This window comes from Triturus cristatus, chromosome 7, assembly GCF_964204655.1.
Source record: "Triturus cristatus chromosome 7, aTriCri1.1, whole genome shotgun sequence".
Classification (NCBI taxonomy): domain Eukaryota; kingdom Metazoa; phylum Chordata; class Amphibia; order Caudata; family Salamandridae; genus Triturus; species Triturus cristatus.
Genome location: NC_140590.1, coordinates 1,263,620,553 through 1,263,640,462, shown reverse-complemented (window position 1 = coordinate 1,263,640,462; position 19,910 = coordinate 1,263,620,553). Strand labels below are relative to the sequence as shown.

Below are 19,910 nucleotides of genomic sequence, written 5' to 3'. Positions count from 1 at the left end.
ATTAACATTTTTCTCGAGTTACATATATTTCCTCTTGATACGTTCCACGTTGTCCATTTATGATCCCACTGCTCCGGGCACCCTCGATGCTTGAACACATCTTTTTCTGCTATCATGGCATTGTGCATATCTCTGGCCCATTTTGAGTACTTCGGCAGGACACCGGTCCACCAACCCTGAGCAATGTTTCTTTTCGCCAGGGAGACCCATGTACGTTCGGAATGAGTCAGGTCTGTGGCTTCCCACACGTCCAATAAACAAAGTTGTGGGGATAGTGTGATAGCTTTCCCACCCACTCTCACAAGCTCTGAGACGATTTTCCCCCAGTATGGTTGCAGCAGCGAGCACTCCCAGATTATATGAAAGAAAGTACCTTCAGATGTGCACCCCCTAAGGAAACTAGAGTCATTCCGAGGGCCCATCTTGACCAGTGTGTGTGCGGCGAGGTAGCATCTATGTAAAATTTTGAGCTGGACCAATCGTAAACGCATGGGGATGGCAACCACCCGGGGGGAGGAGAGGGCCTCCTGCCAGTCATTGTCATCTAAGTAACAAAGGTTTGTTTCCCACTGTTGGTCAAGTCGGGATAACGGATCAGGTTGATCATTCAAAAGTTTGCGAAATTACCTTACGTGTCAGGGGGTCAGTCAAAAGTCTGTCCTCCAGCAGGGAGGCCTCAGGCAGAGTCTCCCCCTTAGGGACCACAGAAGTGAGTGCGTGTCGGATCTGAAGGTAGCTGTAAGTTTCGGACGTGGCTAGTTGATATTCTTTTTGAAGATCTGCAAACGAGACCGTAGCGTTGCGTTTACATCAGTCTCCCACCAAGGAAAGTCCTATGAGGTCCCATTTATCAAACCCTGGACACCTGCTCAATATCCCAAGTTGTTCGGATTCCCACAGGGGGGTGTAGAGTGATTTTATTGTGCCAGCCCATTTTCTTAGTTACAGTATGCCAGGTTGTCAACGTGTGTGTGGTGGGGCCTGTGAGGTACAGTCTCTTGGGATTGGAATAGAGTGCGCATTTGTAACCTCCCGTGGGCACCACCCATCTAGCCGTGCAGAATGCTGGCTCCTGCGGGGGCAAAAACCCATTGATTTACTACAGCAAGCTGAGTGATCCATTAATACTGTTGCAGGTCGGGCAACGTAATCCCCCCATCGTACCATCCTCTAGCGAGCTTGCGTGTTGCTATACGTGAGCATTTCCCGTCCCATAGGAGGTTTCTGTCCACTTTACATTTTGATAATAATGACAATGGGGAAGCATTCAAGCATGAATTGAATAACTTTATTCAATCCTCAGTAGAACAAGTTGTTGCAGCTTCCATGAATAAAATATCTAAAAATATTGAGAATTCAGTGAAGGACATGATGTCCAAAACCTTGTTGGTCCAATCTGCGTGGGCAAGCAGAAAGCATAACATTTCTTCTTCTCTACCTTCCAAACAAAAACATTTATTTTCCTCCAGTGATAACGTTGCACTTCTGAACAGTGAGTTTCCCTCACATCAGACCGAGGACTCTTTTGCTCCCAGCACCCTTTCAAAGCGGAGAATTCGAAATTACACACTAAGTGCAAGTCCAAATCAAAAAATGTTCAAAATACATCTAAAAAAATGGTAATCTTTAACATTTTGTACACTGACAATGATATGGGGGATATGGATGATTTTACTGATACTCCTGGTGATGATGACACTTCTTCCTCTCCTCCTTCCCAAAAATCCCAAATAGACTCTTTTGCATCCAAATCTGTGCTAGATGCTGAAGGTTCTACCATGTTTGACCCTTCTCTGATTCAACATCCAAATTCAACAGAATGGTTCCTTGCTGATACCGTGGGAGACTATATTTCTTCATGTCTTTGCCGCCCCTTGGATAAACAAACTAGAAGCAAATTAAAATCGGAATGTACTTGTCCTTCCCTTCCCTCCAGTATTAACTCCACTCCGTCGATTGATCCTTCTTTACTTATGTTTTTTCTAAGTTTGGGAAAGATCCTCATAAAGGGATTGACAAGGCTTGGTCTACCTGCCGAGATAAATTACTGGATGTTGTGGGTCCTTCGGCTCGCATCTTCGCCATGGCAGAAACTGCAAAACTGGAAAACCTAGATATTGATCCTCTAGATTTTTGCAAAAGGATTCAAAGAGCTTTCTGCTTTCTTGGAAATGCAAACTCTGCAATCACTCATGAAAGAAGGAAAGGTCTCCTCATTAAATCAGACACCAAATTGGCTAATTTAGCATCTCTGGATCCAGGCAAGGCACTGAAATCACTCGAAAAGGTATTCTCACAACAGGTTTTTGCGAGGGCTGCTAGAGAACTACAGCCCACGGTTCTACCCTCAAAGGGGTAGAGGCTTCCAAGGTCATGGACAAAAGAATTTCAGAAACAATCAACAAGGCGAGTCTTCGGGTTTGTCATCCTCCTTTGGGACGCCGTTTTCAGCTCTTTCTCGCAAAATGGCAAACTTTAAAGGCAGAGCCTTGGGTTCTAAACGTATAGAGTTTTATGCACCACCTTTCCAATCGTCTTTCCCTCCTCCCTCAAAGTTTTCAGAGGGCATGTCCAATCTCATCTTTCAAGAGATCCAATCTCTATTACAAAAACGGGCTATTCAAATGTTGCCGTCAGACCAATGTGGTTTTCTCAGATCCCTATTTTTAGTACAAAAGAAAAACAAAAAGATGCATCCGGTGATCAACCTCAGACTTTTCAATCAGTTTGTACTTTACCGACACTTCAAAATGGAGACCATAATCCATCTCAGGGACTCTCTGTGTCAAAACGATTGGATGGCGTGTCTAGACTTACAAGATGCCTATCTTACAATTCTATCCATCCATCTCACAGGACATTTCTGCAATTCCAATAGCAGGGTCTGACCTACCAGTTTTCATCCTTTCCCTTCGGTCTTTCTTCAGCATCTTGGTGCTTTAGAAAGGTAATGAAACCTATTTTAGCTCACCTCAGATCATTAGGCATAAGATTGATAATTTATTTAGACAACATTCTTCTCTTGAGTCAAAAGGTTAAGTCGCTTCTCCTTCATCTTCGCATCACCTGTTCTTTTTTTTCGGATCTGGGCATACTTCTGAACTTCGAAAAGTCTATTCTAATTCCCACTCAACAAATAGAATTTCTAGGCTTTTGGTAAACTCTTCAAGCACTACTTTACATCTTCCACAAGCACAGGTGACAGCCATAAAGGCAGCTACTCTTCACATTCTTTGCAGTTCCCACATATCTCTCAGATATATGGCACTATTGATAGGTTTCCTATCCTCTCCATCCAGGCAATCTTTTCAGGTCCCCTTCATTACCGTGCACTTCAACCCTTGAAAATTCACCATCTCCGCAATGGCCTGGCCTACTCTGATCTAGTTCTTATCAATCCAGAGGCCCATTTAGAATTTCAATGGTGGATAGACCATTTAGATGTCTGGAACGGTAGGCCTATCTCTGAATCAGCCCCCGATCTTGTGTTAGAATCAGATGCAAGTCGGACAGGATGGGGCGCCCGTTGTGGTTCAATCTTGACTGGAGGTACTTGGTCTGTCTGTCGAGGAGTTCAAATTGCAAATAAATTGCTTGAAGATGCTGGTAGGCTCCTTTGCGATCAGAAGCCTTGTAAAAGACCGAATTCAATGTTCCATTCTTCTTCGCATAGATAATGTTTCTATGGTACAATACATAAATTGTTTGGGCTGCACCAGATACTGGCCTCTGGCAGAACTCGCAAAACGTTTCGGGGAGTTTTGTCTTCTCAACAAGATTTCGGTACAACCAGAATATCTTCCAGGAAATCGCAATTCCATCGCAGATTGGCACTCCGGCCATCTCCGAGATTTCAGCAATTGGAAACTTCATCCTTCTGTTTTTCTCTCTCTTTCAGAAAAATGGGGTCCTTTTTACATCAATCTTTTTGTATGACGCCTCAATACTCATCTTCCTCACTTCTTCGGCTGGCATCCGGATCCCCTAGCATTGGCCACTGATGTGTTTTTACCGGACTGGTCTCTGTCTCTCAACTACGCTTTCTACCTTTTCTTATGATAAGCAGAGTGTTGTCACAGATCAGACGCCAACAAGCTTCTCTGCTATTAGTAGTCCCATTCTGGCAATCTCAGGTATGGTTCCCTTCTCTCCTGAAACTCACAATCCAGTTCCCAGTTCTCCTCCCTTCCTTCCTCTAACTTCTTCAGGACCCTCTCAGCCAGCCTCACAGTTTGGTTCTCGACAATTCTCTGGTTCTCTCTGCTTGGAGAATATCGGGCCACCTCAATCCCATTTCAACCAATATAGTTTATATCATTAATTTTTTGGCAGCTGAAGCCAGTGGAGGTAAGGCTTGCAGAACTACAAACCTTTACAGATCATCAGTTTCCCTGAATCATCCCTACATTGATGGCATACCAGTTGGAGAACATCCTCTAGTCTGTCGACTTTTAAAGGGAGTAAAATTTTCGAAACCTCCTGTATTAAATAAATCAGGTTGTGGGATGTTAATGTGGTTTCGCATTTGCAGCTTCTGTTGTTGTTAACATGCTTTAAACAAGCATAATAGGAGCCTAAGGTCTTGACATAAAATGTAGATTTTCTAGGGTAATTTATGAAGGAAAGTCTTAATTTCGTTAAAGAAAAGGAGGCGAGTATTATCCCACCTCAACAAATGGTAACCTATGTGCTTTTCTTTCTCTCCCTGACAGCGATTCCTGCCTTACCTCCAGCATCCTCCTAACTACTTCATGGATCAGAAGGAAGGTTCTGACGTTCTTTCCTCTTCAACTCTACCACATGGAGGTTTACCGCACTCCTTGGATCTTCCTCAGTCCTTTCCTTGTAGGAACTATTGCCAAGATGTGTTCACTTTTATAATGGCTTTTTCCATTGTTCTCTCCATTTTTCCTTTATTTGCTAGTCCTTTCTAACTTCTCGCACAAGAAAAGAGGACTGTTTGCAGTCAAGTTGGACATTATAGGTGTTGAGAAGGTATGATTGGTGATAATGTTCATGACATGTTTTCTACCCATTGGCTAGCATGTTGCTAAGCCTTTTGGGGGTTGAAGTTTATATATATTCACTGAAAAAACCATAGGTTTCACACATGTTATAGTTAGTGGAAATTTTACTGATAAAAAACCAATGAAATTGCCCCGTTATAGTTAGCGCAGGCAACTATAACTCACGCGACCACAATCCTCTGCTGATGCTAATACTGTATTTAGACACTTATTTGCCCATGTCTTCTTCCATACATTTTTAGCTATACATATATTACAAATATTTTTTTTTCATAAAGACACATATGTCATCAGCAGAGGATTGCGGTCGCGTGAGTTATAGTTGCCTGCGCTAACTATAACGGGGCAATTTCATTGGTTTTTTATCAGTAAAATTTCCACTAACTATAACATGTGTGAAACCTATGGTTTTTTCAGTGAATTTGCAAGGTTTTTTAAATGCTAATTCCTAACTATAACGTGTGTGAAACCTATGGTTTTTTCAGTGAATTAGTACGGTTTTTTAAATGCTAAGTTTTTTTCCCTTATAATAAGCCCTGTACATTTGGTGGCCTACGGCCACCAAAAGCACAGGGGGTGGGGTAAGTGTGGATAGTGTTTTTTTCCATTGTAATAAGCCCAGCACATTTGGTGGCCTTCGGCCACCAAAAGCACAGGGGGTGGGGTAAGTGTGGATAGTGTTTTTTTTATTTTTATTTTTTTACCGTACGCTTACCGTAAGCGTACGGTAAGCGTACCCCGCGAAATTGCCGAAAAAAAAATAAAACCGTTTTTGCACTTGGGGGATGTTTGGGGACTCCCTCAACATGACTATGTGGGAGGGAGTTGTCAAAACAGCCCCTTTACATGTTTTTGGGCTTCCGATTTTAAAAATCTCTCTCAGTGCGAGAGACAAAATGGCGGCCGCCGCTTCCTGGTTTCGGCCGATTCGAATGTTTACTAAGATCTAAGAGCCAATCAGAATCGCGCTCGCGCACGCCACCGTACGCTTACCGTAAGCGTACGGTAAGCGTACCGTAAGCTGGCTCAGATATATATATTGATTTAAAGGCTATTTTCTCAGAATCTACTGAACAGATTTACACCAAACCTACAAAAGGCACTTCCTTGACCTAGGGACTACCTCTCTGCCAAATTTTGAGTAATTCTGTTCAGCCATTCGGGCTGTAGCTCGTTCTAAAGGTCCTATGGAAAAATGCATGGGAAAAACGCGTTTTGGGACCCCCCTTTTATCTCAGCCCCCGCTTGACGAATCCCCCCGAGACTTTCAGGGTAGGAGCGGAGCGCCCCACCTATTTTGAGAAATTCGCGAGCATTCGTCGACCGGCGCCAAAGTTATTCAAAATAGAATGTTGAGGTTTTCCTATGGAAACGTGGTCCTAACTATAACTACCTACTGGCTATCGCCAGTAGGTAATATATCTTGACTGCTGCTATTAATATTAAAGCAAGTTAACAAAGTATAATACTTGCCTTGGTGTCTTTAAAACAATTAAGACTTTCCTTCATAAATTACTAGGTAAATCTACATTTTACCATATTATGCTATAGACTGTGTATCAATAGACATATTCCCATGCTGAAACACACTCACTAATATCAACCGTTGGTCCTGGCCCTTTTTGCAGGTTTATCCCCTGACTTTTTGTCACCTATTTTTCTGACCTGTTTCTGTGGGCTTTAGGACTCTGGGTACTTTACCACTTCTTATCAGTGCAAAAGTGAATATGCACTCTGTGTAAATTGTAATTCTGATTGGTTATCGATGATTGACATATTTGATTTACTGGTAAGTCCCTAGTAAAATAAACTGTGTGTGCCCAGGGCCCGTACATCAAATGCTATTAGTAGGCCTGCAGCACTGGTTGTGCCATCCACATGAGCAGCCATGTAAACTTGTCTCAGGCCTGCCATTGCTGTTTCTGAAAGTGCAGTTTTTAACTGCCATGTTGACCTGGCAAGTGCACCCATTTGCCAGGTCCTAATCTTCCCTTTTTCTACATGTAAGGCAACCCTAAAGTAGGCCCAAGGTACCTTTGGGGCAGAGTGCAGTGTATGTGAAAGGTAGGACATGTACTGGTGTGTTTAACATGTCCTGATAGGGAAATACCGCCAATTTCGTTTTTCGCTATAGCAAGAACTATCTCTCACATAGTCTATCATTTGAGCTGTCTTGTAACAACCTACAAGTGTTACTGTCAATTGGGAACAGCTAGAGATTTGGAGTTTAGGCTTTCTGAGCTCAGAATTTACAAACACATCTTTTAGTGTAAGTGGTTTTTAAATTGAGTGTTTTTGAAAAGGCCACTTTTAGAAAGTGGCCATTTTCTTGTTTAACCAACTAGTGTATCTGCCTGCCTGTGGTATCAACGTCTGGTTTAGACTGACAAGGGCCTGTTTGTACATTCACTCTAGACAGTCACACAAAGGGAGTTGAGGTTGGCTCTGCATATCCTGATGGCCCATCACCAGGCTGCTGGGCCTTCCTGAGCTAGAGTGTTGGGAGGAGCTGTCACCTGCACCTGATTAGGGCTGTGCCTGGCCTCTCACAATGTTATATAAATGTGTTTGTGAGGAGTTGGCCTGGCATATGCTGTCTCCTAGTTATAGGGACACCTTGCACCAGTCCAATTCGCCTCTTATTGATGATAGGTTTAAGACAACCTTTAAAGAAAGCTATCCTAGTGGTAGCTGTGGAGAGCAGCCTTCAGGCTAAGTCTTGAAGGAGTGTTAAGCCTATTGTTTTACCATAGATAACCTCTTGAATGACCAAATGAAAGAGTAGTCCACACAGGTATATATATAAAATATATGTATTTATTCTAAACAGAATCCCACAAGTCTCTTTATGAGGCTGAGGCAAAGTTACAGTTCAAACAAGCATTGATAGATACAATAAAATAGCACTGGAATCATAGGGCCCCAGGGGGGGACTAAACCATATATTAAAAAAGTGGTATAAGAACCACGACAATTCTACAGACAATGCCTAGGGCATTTAGGATCGCTGGCCCCTTAAGAATCCACCCCAGGTTATGAGGAAGGGGACCCACGGGAGGCGCGTGCAGTGGAAATAGCTGCTATCGGGATCTCTATTAAAGCCTATTGAGAATTTCGCGGTTAGATTTAAACAGATTAAAGTCACTTCTAGCAGGAGTACAAAGTTAAAACTTTAGAGTTAAGCTTTTGATGAGCCCACTACCACGAGAGTACCGAGGTACCACTGTTACCTGCCCCAGGGAAGCCGGGTGCATAGGTCGTTTTCGATGTCGGGTCGCGGGCTGATTTTTAATGGAGAAATGTTCAAAAGTGCTGCTAGCCAAAAGCATCGATGATGCCGTGAAGATTGAAGTTGTAGAACGTGTAGAAAAGAACCTGAAAGCAGAGGGGACAGAGTCTGGGTCACGGCACAGTGACCAGGGAGCTCAAAGCAAAGAGCCCTTTAATGTCGGGTGCTTCAAGTGGAAAGAGGTGTAGCTTGGATCTGCAGCCACGGGCTCCGGGAGGGTTCAAGGAAGGCCAGCTTCAGGAGGGCGACTGTCCCACATTGGATGAGGGTCGCTGCGGTGTTAGTGTCCGGATTGGATCCACTAAGCCTTGGCAACCGCAACCCATGCAAGATGAACAAATCAGCTACTGGTGCAGACCCACGAGGTCTGTGAGAGGTCTCCTTTGGAGAGACTGTATAGCAGGCCTGGAGCAACCAGGGGAACTCTTAGTTGTCGAGATTGTCCTCCACTCGGGCCCACAAGTCGAGAGACAAGGGACCGCGGAAGGCAGCAAAATGGAGTGCGTAAAAGGGAGTTCACGGGCCACCGGAGGGGGCTAGGGTGCTGATCTTTGGCACGGATGCTGCTTGGTGGTTGGCTCAATAATGGGCCAAAGCACAACTTCCCCACTGGTTAGGGTCGTGTGCTACGCAAGAGGTGGCCGGTGTCCTGGGGTATTGGGAATCTCGGCACCGACGCGGTCCACGGTACACAGGTTTGCTGTGCACACTCACTGGCCTCTGGGATGCTTAGGAAACCCACCTCAAGGGTGCTGGAAGTCGAGGAAGTTCGTGAGAGCAGCGAAGTTCCAACCTAGTCACTTGCAGTGTTTCAGGTGCCTGCCAAGCAGGGGGATAACTCCTTTATCCCAAGGAAGATTTCTTCAGTCAGCTGTGCAGCAGCTCGTCGAAGGTCAAGTCTGGAAAGTCCAAGATTAATCTGAGGCTCTGGGGCCACGTTATTCACCTTTATCCCCAAGATTAGGGGAGTGTCCAGAGTAGTGTCCACCAATGAGTGGTGAGGCGGTAGAGGGTGGCTACACCCTCTCCCCTTTGTGTGTTTCCCGCCTGGGCGAGGGGCAGGATGCCCCTGAACCGGTTCCAAGCGGTGTATACAGAATGAAGGCACTGCAGCTGCCTACGTGCAACTCTGAAAGGACATTTGGTGCACCCACCCTGTTCCAATCCACATATCCTGTCTGGGGAGATGCTAGCACCTCCCTGCCACAGGAGCCCTATTGTCCAGCTGGCGAGGCTGGGTTTTTCCCCGGCAACAGCCTGCCAGAGTCGTGTGGGTGGCGGGTAGTAGCCATTTTGTACTACTTGTGCACTTTTAAATTGGTGTCCGAATTCTGCCGCTTTTCCCATATCGCCCCTCTAGCAGGGGGGAATCGTGCCCTCATGCCCATGGCTGGACTGGGGGTAGGATTCCTACATGTTTGACACCAAACACGATATGGTTCTGTGTAGCCATTCCCAAGTTATCACGCTATCGCGATAGACTTATAATGCGGTTAAGAGTATATGGTATGGCTACACTACAAACAACCCAGCAATGATTTTATGAGGGTTGCAGAGAGGCCCTACTCAGGTAGGGGTCCCCCCTCACACATATCTCAGCACCCTGCCCTGTAGGATTAGCAAGGCCTGCTATAGGGGTGACCTATGAGAGTACATGTGTTGTAATGGGGTGGGATATAGGATACCTATATCCCTGTAAGGGGTGCTAGCACCACCTTACCCAGACTACAGTAGTGGTCTGGTGGTGTCAGTTTGTATGGCTGTCCCAGGGTGGCACAATAGGTGCTGCAGCCCTGGTAGGCCTACTGAGGGACCCATGCCCTGGGTACCTAGGGTACCATCTAGAAGGGACTGTCAGGGCATCCTCAGCATCCAATTGGTTTGTACCTAGGGTACTCACATCAGTTTTAAGGAGAAAGCAGATAGGCTGGGGTCCTGGATAGCAGGATCTCAGCCAGACTAGTCAAAAACCACTCAAATACCAGGCAAAAAGTTGGGGGCAACCATTAGTCAGATTCCACCTTCCTACATAACCCCCCCCCCCCCCAAACGAAAGGAGATAAGGCTTACCTTGTCCAGATAAGCCTTTATTTCCTGAGTGGCCATATAAGGAAGAACCTGCACTAGCATGGTTGCTCCCTGTCTCATGGTCCACTTGGGAAATCCTACCCCAAGGGGTTCTAGAGTTTCTCCAAAGTCTAGGGGAATTACCTGTATTGGTTTTTGGTACAGAGGTGGGCTGGTGGGGTGTCTGAGTCTGGAAGGGAGGCCCTATTTGGGGTGGTCTCAACCTCCTCAGGTCACTGGTCACCATGGAAGCCTTTCTGCCCATGACTGTGTCATATCTGGCCCTAAGGGTCAACCTCTGGCTGCCTACAGCTGGGGGTTGGATCCCTTTGGTTGGAATAGTGGAGGGCACTGGAAGGTTTGGGGCAGTGCCCCAGGTTTCCCTGTGCCCAACAACATCCATGTGAGGGGTACCTATACCTAGAGGTAAGGGGGATCCCTCAGTTTGTAGAGGAATATTCACCTGGCTAAAACTATTCTGCTGGGTGTCCCTAATCTGCTGATGAGGGGGTTCCTTTGGGCAGGGGCCCATTAAGGGTCCACTGACCTCCCTGACCTCTGCAACCCTGGGCTGACTGAGGCAGGGTAGAGAGGGGCAGGATACCTGCTCCAGACTGGGTACCACCTTGGAAGGATCCCCTGCCATCAGAGAGGTGGCCAGGCCAGGCCTGTCCACTTCTGAGGCAGTTACTTCACAAGGGGCAGGATCAGTTCCCTGAGAAACTTGACCCTTACCTTTAGTCTGGTGGGGGGAGGACTGTTCCTCTCCCCCTATGCTCTCTGTTTGGGTGGAGTGATCCATAGTTTCAGGCTTCACTCTTTTTACTTTCTCCTGGGGTGGAGGTGAGGCCTTTAAGGTCTCATCCACTCTCTCAGGGATGCCTACCGTTTTCAAGTGGGCCTTGTGGTCTACCTCAGCCCAGGCTGAGATTTCCAGATCATTCCCCAGTAGACAATCTACAGGCAAGGTTGGGGACACTGCCACTCTCTTTGGGCCAGTGACCCCTCCCCAGCTGAGATTTACCACTGCCATGGGATGGTCTGTCCTAATTCCATCTATGTTGGTCACCTGGTAGCTAAACCCAGGTAAAAGCTGTTCTAGGGGCACTAGCCTCTTGGTCACCATGGTGACACTGGCCCCTGTGTCCTTGTAGGCCACAGCCTTCTGACCATTGATCATGGGCTCTTGTCTGTACCTGCCCAAGATATTGGGATCCATGGTAAAGTTGGCAAACCCCATGCCACCATCACAGACTAGAGTTGCTTGTGTAGGGGACCTGGTTAGGCCAGAGTCCACCTGAGTTCTCCAAGAAAGCCCAACTAAATTTGTGGGTGCACTCCCACCACCTGGGGGATTACAACTAGTAGTAACAGGAGGTGTTGGAGCTGCAATGGGAGGAACATTTTCTTTATTGCCATTCTTTGGACAGCTGGAGTCAGTTTTCCAGTGGCCAGGTTGCTTACACACATGGCAATATGGTTTCTTGTTAGAAGAGGAAGGAGTTTGGGACCCACCCCCAGCACTTGGGTTTTGGGGCCCTTCAGAGGACTTTTCTGTTTTATTATACCCACCTTTCTTTTGGGCTTGGTAGAATCTTTCTTCTGGTCACCACCTTGGTTCTTGGGCCTGATCCTGGCTCTGACCCATTTGTCTGCCTTCTTTCCCAATTCTTGGGGAGAGGTCAGATCAGAGTCCACCAGGTGCTCGTGTAAGAGTTGGTTCTGACAATTATTAAGAATCTGCTCCCTCATAATGAGATTGTACAATCCTTGATAACTTTACTGCCATTCAACCAACCTTCCAATGCCTTGGTAGCACAATCCACAAAGTCTACCCAATCTTGATCCTGTACTTTTTGGGTGTCTCTGAACTTAAGTCTGTACTGATCAGTGGTTAAGCCAAACCCATCTATTAAAGCATCTCTCAAGATATAGTAATCCTCTGCATCCTCTTCTCTTACAGAGAGGAGCTTGTCTCTACCTTTGTCTGCAAAGGAGAGCCAAAGGATTGCTGCCCACTGCTCTATTGGGACCCTTTGTAATTTACAGGCCCTCTCAAGAGCAGAGATCCATTTGTGGATGTCATCCCCTGTGTGATAGGGGGGCACAATCTTGTGGAGGTTCCTATTGTCAGGGGTTTTCTCTCTAACTCTAGGGGTTTTATTACTGCCACCAGGGGTCTCTAGACCCCACTTTCTTGAAGCTTTCTGAAGCTCCAGGCATTCCTTATCCAATGCTAACTGTTCTCTCCTGAGCTGTAGTTTAGCCTGCTCAAACTGGATCAGTCTGCATCTCCTCTCTTGGGAGGATTCTCTTCTCTGAGAAGAGGCAGAGGTCCCCTTGGATCTCCCAGAATGGTTGGACCCCTCTGAGGGGGATCTGTTCCTTCTGTTTGGACCCACCATTCTCCCTTTAGGGATGGAGAGAGTGCCTTTTGGGCCATCACCTCCATGTTGTGAATGGTCTTGTTCATCCAGGTTGAGTTCACCTTCCTCTTCCTGGTCCTCATCAGAGTCCACCCCAGGGGTGTCCTCTTCTGGGGGATGCCCACCCAACCTGTCTACCCCATCAGACATTAAAGTCTGCTTAAAGTCTGCTATGAGCAGGATTTCCCTGAGACGTTGGGTATTGGCACCTTTGTTTGTCTTAAGTTGCCTAGAGGTGCACATCTCCCTCAGCTCAGCAAAGGAGAGATGATCATACTTGTCGACTGGGACCCTTTGGGGTCCTACCAGAGCCTTATGGGCACCTGAACTTAAAGACATTTCTAGTGTAGTGGTAATGGTGTATCTACCTACACTAGGTGTGGCCTACTGAACCCTTTCTTGAGTTGTAGTCAAGGTGTGCTAAACCCTCTACACACAACTCCTAAGTTCAGTAGAACATATTATATTCTAAGCTTGAATTTATATGTACCTTTGGTACCAATTGGCTTTCACTTTAGAAATTCAATTAGTTATCTGGTAAAACAATGGCAAGCTTGAATCCAACCGCTGCACACCAATGTGAGAAGTTGGCCTGGCATATGCTGTCTCCTAGTTATAGGGACACCTTGCACCAGTCCAATTCGACTCTTATTGATGATAGGTTTAAGACAACCTTTAAAGAAAGCTATCCTAGTGGTAGCTGTGGAGAGCAGCCTTCAGGCTAAGTCTTGAAGGAGTGTTAAGCTTATTGTTTTACCATAGATAACCTCTTGAATGACCAAATGAAAGAGTAGGCCACACAGGTATATATATAAAATATATGTATTTATTCTAAACAGAATCCCACAAGTCTCTTTATGAGGCTGAGGCAAAGTTACAATTCAAACAAGCATTGATAGATACAATAAAATAGCACTGGAATCATAGGGCCGCAGGGGGGGACCAAACCATATATTAAAAAAGTGGTATAAGAACCACAACAATTCTACAGACAATGCCTAGGGCATTTAGGATCGCTGGCCCCTTAAGAATCCACCCCAGGTTATGAGGAAGGGGACCCACGGGAGGCGCGTGCAGTGGAAATAGCTGCTATCGGGATCTCTATTAAAGCCTATGGAGAATTTCGCGGTTAGATTTAAACAGATTAAAGTCACTTCTAGCAGGAGTACAAAGTTAAAACTTTAGAGTTAAGCTTTTGAAGAGCCCACTACCACGAGAGTACCGAGGTACCACTGTTACCTGCCCCAGGGAAGCCGGGTGCATAGGTCGTTTTCGATGTCGGGTCGCTGGCTGATTTTCAATGGAGAAATGTTCAAAAGTGCTGCTAGCCAAAAGCGTCGATGATGCCGTGAAGATTGAAGTTGTAGAACTTGTAGAGAAGAACCTGAAATCAGACTGTCAGGGCATCCTCAGCATCCAATTGGTTTGTACCTAGGGTACTCACATCAGTTTTAAGGAGAAAGCAGATAGGCTGGGGTCCTGGATAGCAGGATCCCAGCCAGACTAGTCAAAATCCACTCAAATACCAGGCAAAAAGTTGGGGGCAACCATTAGTCAGATTCCACCTTCCTACAGTATTCATTTAAATACATTTTTTTAAAACAGAGATCGCAATGATCTTGGCGGGGTGGTGGGGCGGGCAAGCAGTGTTTTGGGAGCAGTGAGGGGATTGAGAGAACTGACACAGGAAGATTAAGTGTGAGCGGTGATTTAAATAAACAAGCGTGAAGCCCATTGTTGTTGAAGCAGCGGGTGCCGTGCTAATAAAAGATGCACAGCTGCACAAGCCCCCTAATACAACAGCAACACCTTTGAGGTGATTTGTTGGCACTACTGTGTCAAGAAAAGAGACTCCAACATGGAACCCCAGAGTGAGAGGGTGTGGTGCAGTGGTCAGAGATGTTGACTCGGGGGGTTGGGGATCTGTGTTTCAGCCTCGGCATCTGCCCAATATCTTGTGAATTTGGGCAACCCACTTATTCTCTCCCCGCTGTATAGATGTACTAATTTAAATGAAAAAAAGCAGTAATTGCATCGATCTTGGAGGGGTGGTGGGGTGTTGCGGGAGGGATGAGGGGTGGGGAGAGAGGACACGGGGAGATTAAAATATGAGAATCGTAATTTAAATTTTAAAAAAGCAGCAATATAGGAGGGGTGGTCAGGTGGGCAAGCAGTAGTGTGAGAGGGGTGAGAGGGTGGGGTATGGCACAGGGAGATTAAGTGAAGGCAGGGCAAATGAAGCTGCCAAAGCTATAAGTAAACAGAAGACTTAACGAGCAGAGGCGGGCCAACAAAGTAATAAATGAATGCTCTTGAAACTCTCTACATAGCCTGATGAGTAAGAACACATGTAACAGGGGAAGTCCTCGTGGAAGGATACAAAAGTCCAAAAGGAGGGACTACTAAGCATATCCACCAAATAAAAGCCAGCATTTTCAAAGGACAGAAAGAGGAACCAATTAAAAAGATGTGCGGTCCTCCAAGCCCATATTCTGATTACAGCATGTCTCGAAGAGACAGCGGAAGCGGCCTAAGCGAGACCTAAAAAGTAGTTGTCATCTGTGCAGCCTCTGTCATCGCAGACAGCTAGCACATTGATGAAATGCCAGAGGTGTCTGTTGCAAAAACGAGGTGGCTGAAGAGCCCCATTGGTGGATCAATGGCAAATACTCGATGTAAGTGGACAACAGAATAAAATTCTCTTGCCACATGTTGCCTTTTTGACAGTGACTGTGGCCTGATGATAAACTGGTATACTCAACTAGTGTGCATCTCAGTACCTCTTGGTAGCACCATGATTGGGTTGACTGTGAGATAACTACTGTTTCTCCACTGACCACTTGGAAATATGCCATTGCCAGGAAATAGGAATGCAGCCAGTACTCTGACATGTGCAGGAACTGCCTGTAAGCAGGTTATAGGTAAAGTGATCTCCTGCTCCTAGTCTGTGAACATGTCAAGAATCATATCAGGAAAGAGGAATTTGACAGTCTGCCTGAAATACTTTATCTACTCCTCAAGTATCTATTCCTCAAAATGAGCAGCAAGACAACAAACATATTCACTGATATAGTTAAAAAAATGTTTTGTTTTGCATGCCTTCTTATTTGGGCTACCTATCTATGATAGGTTGATGTAGTGAATGGTTATTTATTTTCCTATTTTTGCTTATGTGGTGTTAGTGTTATTCTCTGCCATCACTAGTTTCTGCCACCACTGATTTCTGAGAGTACCAATGATTGGCCATGTGTGGTGCTTGAATTACTCCAATGCAGAAAGGACAATTGATGGACAGAATGCTCAGCAATGTCAGACATTCACTCCAGTACAGAGATCTGGGCCTAAATCCATCTTTTGTCTGCTCCCCTTGCCATTTCAGTTCAAAGCTAGCTATATGCAAATCAACCTTGTCCCTGGTTATGAAGAGCGAGGTTTCCGTGCTCACTGTGCCGCTGGATTCAAGCTAGCCTGGTCGATGAGGGGTGATGCCCCGAAACACTTTCCAGGATTCTTGTTTCTGGTCAAGGGAGGACCTGGTTTAGCAGTTTGGGCTGGACTGTTCCCTTAAGGAGCAGGGTCAAGACTGATTTGCATATGGCTGGGTGCAAACTGGGGTGGCGTGGTGAGCAAAAGAACGATGGATTAAACCCAGATCTTTTTGACTAGGGGTGAATGTTTTCAGCTATAGACCGATCAATCTAATGGACTCTTTGCAGAACATTTTCTGCAAGAAGCTACTGGCCTGTTTCCATGACTGGATCCTAGAGTCAAATATTCTGTCTGACTTCTAGGTGCGCTTTCATGCTAATATGAGCACCCTGGACCAAGTATTCCAATTTCTCTCCATTTATTGAAGAGAGGTTGCCATCAAAGGGGGGAAGCTATATGTAGCCTTTGTGGATCTGCGTACAGCCTTTGATTTGGTCCCTCGAGCTAAACTCTGGAGGGTGGTGGCAGAGTTGGGACTCCCTCGGAATTTAAATTTGGCTGCACTCAGGAAATAAAGCCAAAGTTAGGTTGGGGAGGATGGTCAATTAACTGAGCCCTTTACAATAAATCGTGGAGTGAGACAGGGATGCATTTTAGCGCCCCCTCTAGTCTCACTTTTTATCAATGGGGTAGCAGGCTTCCTCGATTGGGAATGGGTGCGATGCACCAAAAGTCGGCCGGAGAAGAGTGCCCGCACTTCTCTTCGCTGGTGATAACCTACTAATATCAAAGTCCCCACAAGGTCTCCAACAGCTACTAAATGATTTTAAACTCTTCTGTGAGGAGCATGGCCTGGAATTCAATGAGGCAAAAACAAAAGATATGATATTTTCTAAGGGGATTTCGAAGCCCTCTAAGAGACGTATGCATGTAGGGGACCGTACAATAGACCTAGTTTCTGTTCTTGACTATTTGGGGATCCATTTAACTCCAAGCGTATGCTGGGCACCCTATATAGAGAAAACATAGTTGTCCCTAATCCAGAAGACTGCCCACACAAGCAAGATTCATAAAAATATGGTGTCTAGGAAAGTGGCCCAGCATTAGAAATATATATAATCAAAGCCTTAGGAGCTATTTTATATGGAGCAGAACTGTGGGGTAGCGGGAACACTGATTGTCTTACTGTTATAGAACATCGCTTCATAAGATCCCTTTTTAATCTATCAGCTAGTAACCCCCTGACTCCAATTTAACTGGATCTGGCCCAAAGAAAATTGTCCCACAAGCAGGTCTACAAGCAATTAATGTTCTGGCATTGCCTATGGACAATTGAGGAGCGTGCCCCATACCGAGTGGTAATTAGGTGGTGACACAGTCCAAGGTTATTACAATACATTGGATTAGTACTCTGAGAGATCTGTCGAGGAAATTAGGCATGGAGCTTTATTGGTCAAGTCCTGAGGAGTTGCGTTCAATTCCGAAGAGCAGGGTCAAAACCCTCTGTTGGGAGTTCATCCTGGTGAAAGATGTGATAAATCTGGTGGGCACTCTGACCCAGGAGTTTATGAACTTTAAACCTCTTCCATGGTTTGAGGAAACAATCGAAGAAATTGTTCCACCCCTCACATCTAAACAATTCCTCCAATTCAGATAATAAGTCCCTTCCCACTAAACTGTTTTGTAATAAGTGGTGCACTAATGATTCCTCTGATGATAAATGTTCAGCTTGTAAAGGAAGCCCTTAATCCCTAGTCCATCTGTTATTCTTCTGACCCCATTATAAAATCTTGAGGGGAAGTGGAAACTGCCCTTGTTTAGGCTTATTGGTCCTATTCACTACCTCGATGTGCTGAGTATTCTCTCTACAGACACCTGTAGAGTAATGGTCTTTGGCTTAGCTAAATTTTTGTTAGCTCTATGGATCAAACGCTCAAAAAGTACTGTATAATAATTTTTATTGCATTTTTAACTGTATATGTGGAAGAGATGTTATTTTTTAATGGCCCTTATGTTTTTATGCATTTTTCACTTGCTTCTTTTTCAGTGTACTTTTTAAGATCCTTGTGATTGAAATAAAGTTATGATAATGATGATGTTTGCATTGTTTAGCATTCCCTCCATCATTTGTTCCTTTTGCTTTTGAATTACTCTAAGGCTTGTTTGGAAAGAATTTGAGGCTGTTTTGTCAGTAATACTAGTGTAGGTGATTTAGGTGTAACTTTTGTGAATAGGAATTGTCCACCTCTTTTGTGCGTGCCCGTAACTATTTGCATATACCTCTGTAAAAGCCCACCTTAATTTTTCTTTTACCCGACGCATTTAATAATAGATATTCTCCATTTTCTTACAATATCCCACTCGCATGTCCCACATTGACACCAGGGCCAGTCTTACTGAACCATCATGCAGCCTCTAGGAAGCGCAGTGATTGGGTGCACGCCATGGCTCCACAGCAAACGTCTACAACCTCGCTGATCAATACGAATGAAGCCAAGACCCCGCGCACTAACGTTCAAAATTGCGGTGAGAAAGAACAAATACCAACACTCACCACAGATACAAAGCAATACACATTTCTGAATGATGACCCCTGCGGGAGGTGGCTCCCATGTACGGTGCAAAGCAGCTCACACAATCTCGCACACATTTGACAGATCACACGTTTGACAGTTAACACGGTTGACAGTTCACCCACTCCAATGATGATTTACTGGCTATCCTTGCAATAATCCATAAATGAGGAGCTGTCAGCTTCCGATGCTTCAGTGCAGTTCGTTGATCCTGTAACATACTCCACTACTGCCAGTAACGCTTCTCAATATGTCGACTGCACTTTCGGCTCCACTAGACAGGTAGTTTCACATGAGAACTGTTGAGCCAAGATTCATTTAAGCAGATCAAATGGTGCTCAGCCCTCTTCAAATGTATGCTAACACAGCGGGAGTTATCAGACAATGTCAACGATGAAAGCTCAGTGTAGTGTTTGGCGCTGAGTACAGTGCAAGGATGCCTCGTAGTTTTGCCTCATTTAAACAAGGTTCCACGATCGGGCTACGAACGATGCATGCCAGGATTCTGCCAACATTATTCAGTTGGTGGAGATCCTGGTAAGCAGCGGGAGCGCTCGGTCGTGGGTGCTGCAACTCAGACATAAATCTTCAAACAACTCACCTTTGCCTGACGTCTCATCCTTTCTTCGATTACCACAACTGGTGATGATCGGTGAGACCCACCGACCAATTTCACACCTTCCTGCTCCTGCCTCCCTTCGAGTGTTTGCTGCCCCCGCCTCGTCTGAAGCCGGCTCTCCCCACCCCTTCTTCATTTCTCCGCAGTGCCCGCTGCATGCTCTGTGCACCCGCATCCATCCCTGGGAACTTCTTCAATTACCGGATCCCTGGATGACGTCACGCAGCTCAACAAGGCTGCACGTCATCACATTTCAACGCAAGCGGCCATTTTAAATTGGGCTGCTTCCCTCTGCTTTGCTGCGTCATCATGCCCCTACGCACGCAGCCATCTTTAACTGGTTCGTCTCTCTTCAACGCTTTTCACCGCTTTGCTGCATCAGGTAGGCTCTGCCTGTCCACGCTTACGGTGACGGGCACACATTTCTGCAATTTTAATTCAGCATTTCCTATAATTGGAGCCTTCTTTAAAAGGCTCACT

The 19,910-nt window shown here is 45.6% G+C and overlaps 1 long non-coding RNA gene across 1 annotated transcript in view; it reads right to left on the bottom strand.

Moving 5' to 3' along the window:
- The window catches only part of LOC146811783 (uncharacterized), a 49,795-nt gene extending 30,162 nt beyond the window's left edge, over positions 1 to 19,633 (bottom strand). The window contains exon 1 of the long non-coding RNA XR_014965835.1: positions 19,413 to 19,633. This is a non-coding gene — a long non-coding RNA (uncharacterized LOC146811783). The remainder of the gene's footprint in view (positions 1 to 19,412) is intronic.
- Positions 19,634 to 19,910: the final 277 nt, after the last annotated feature.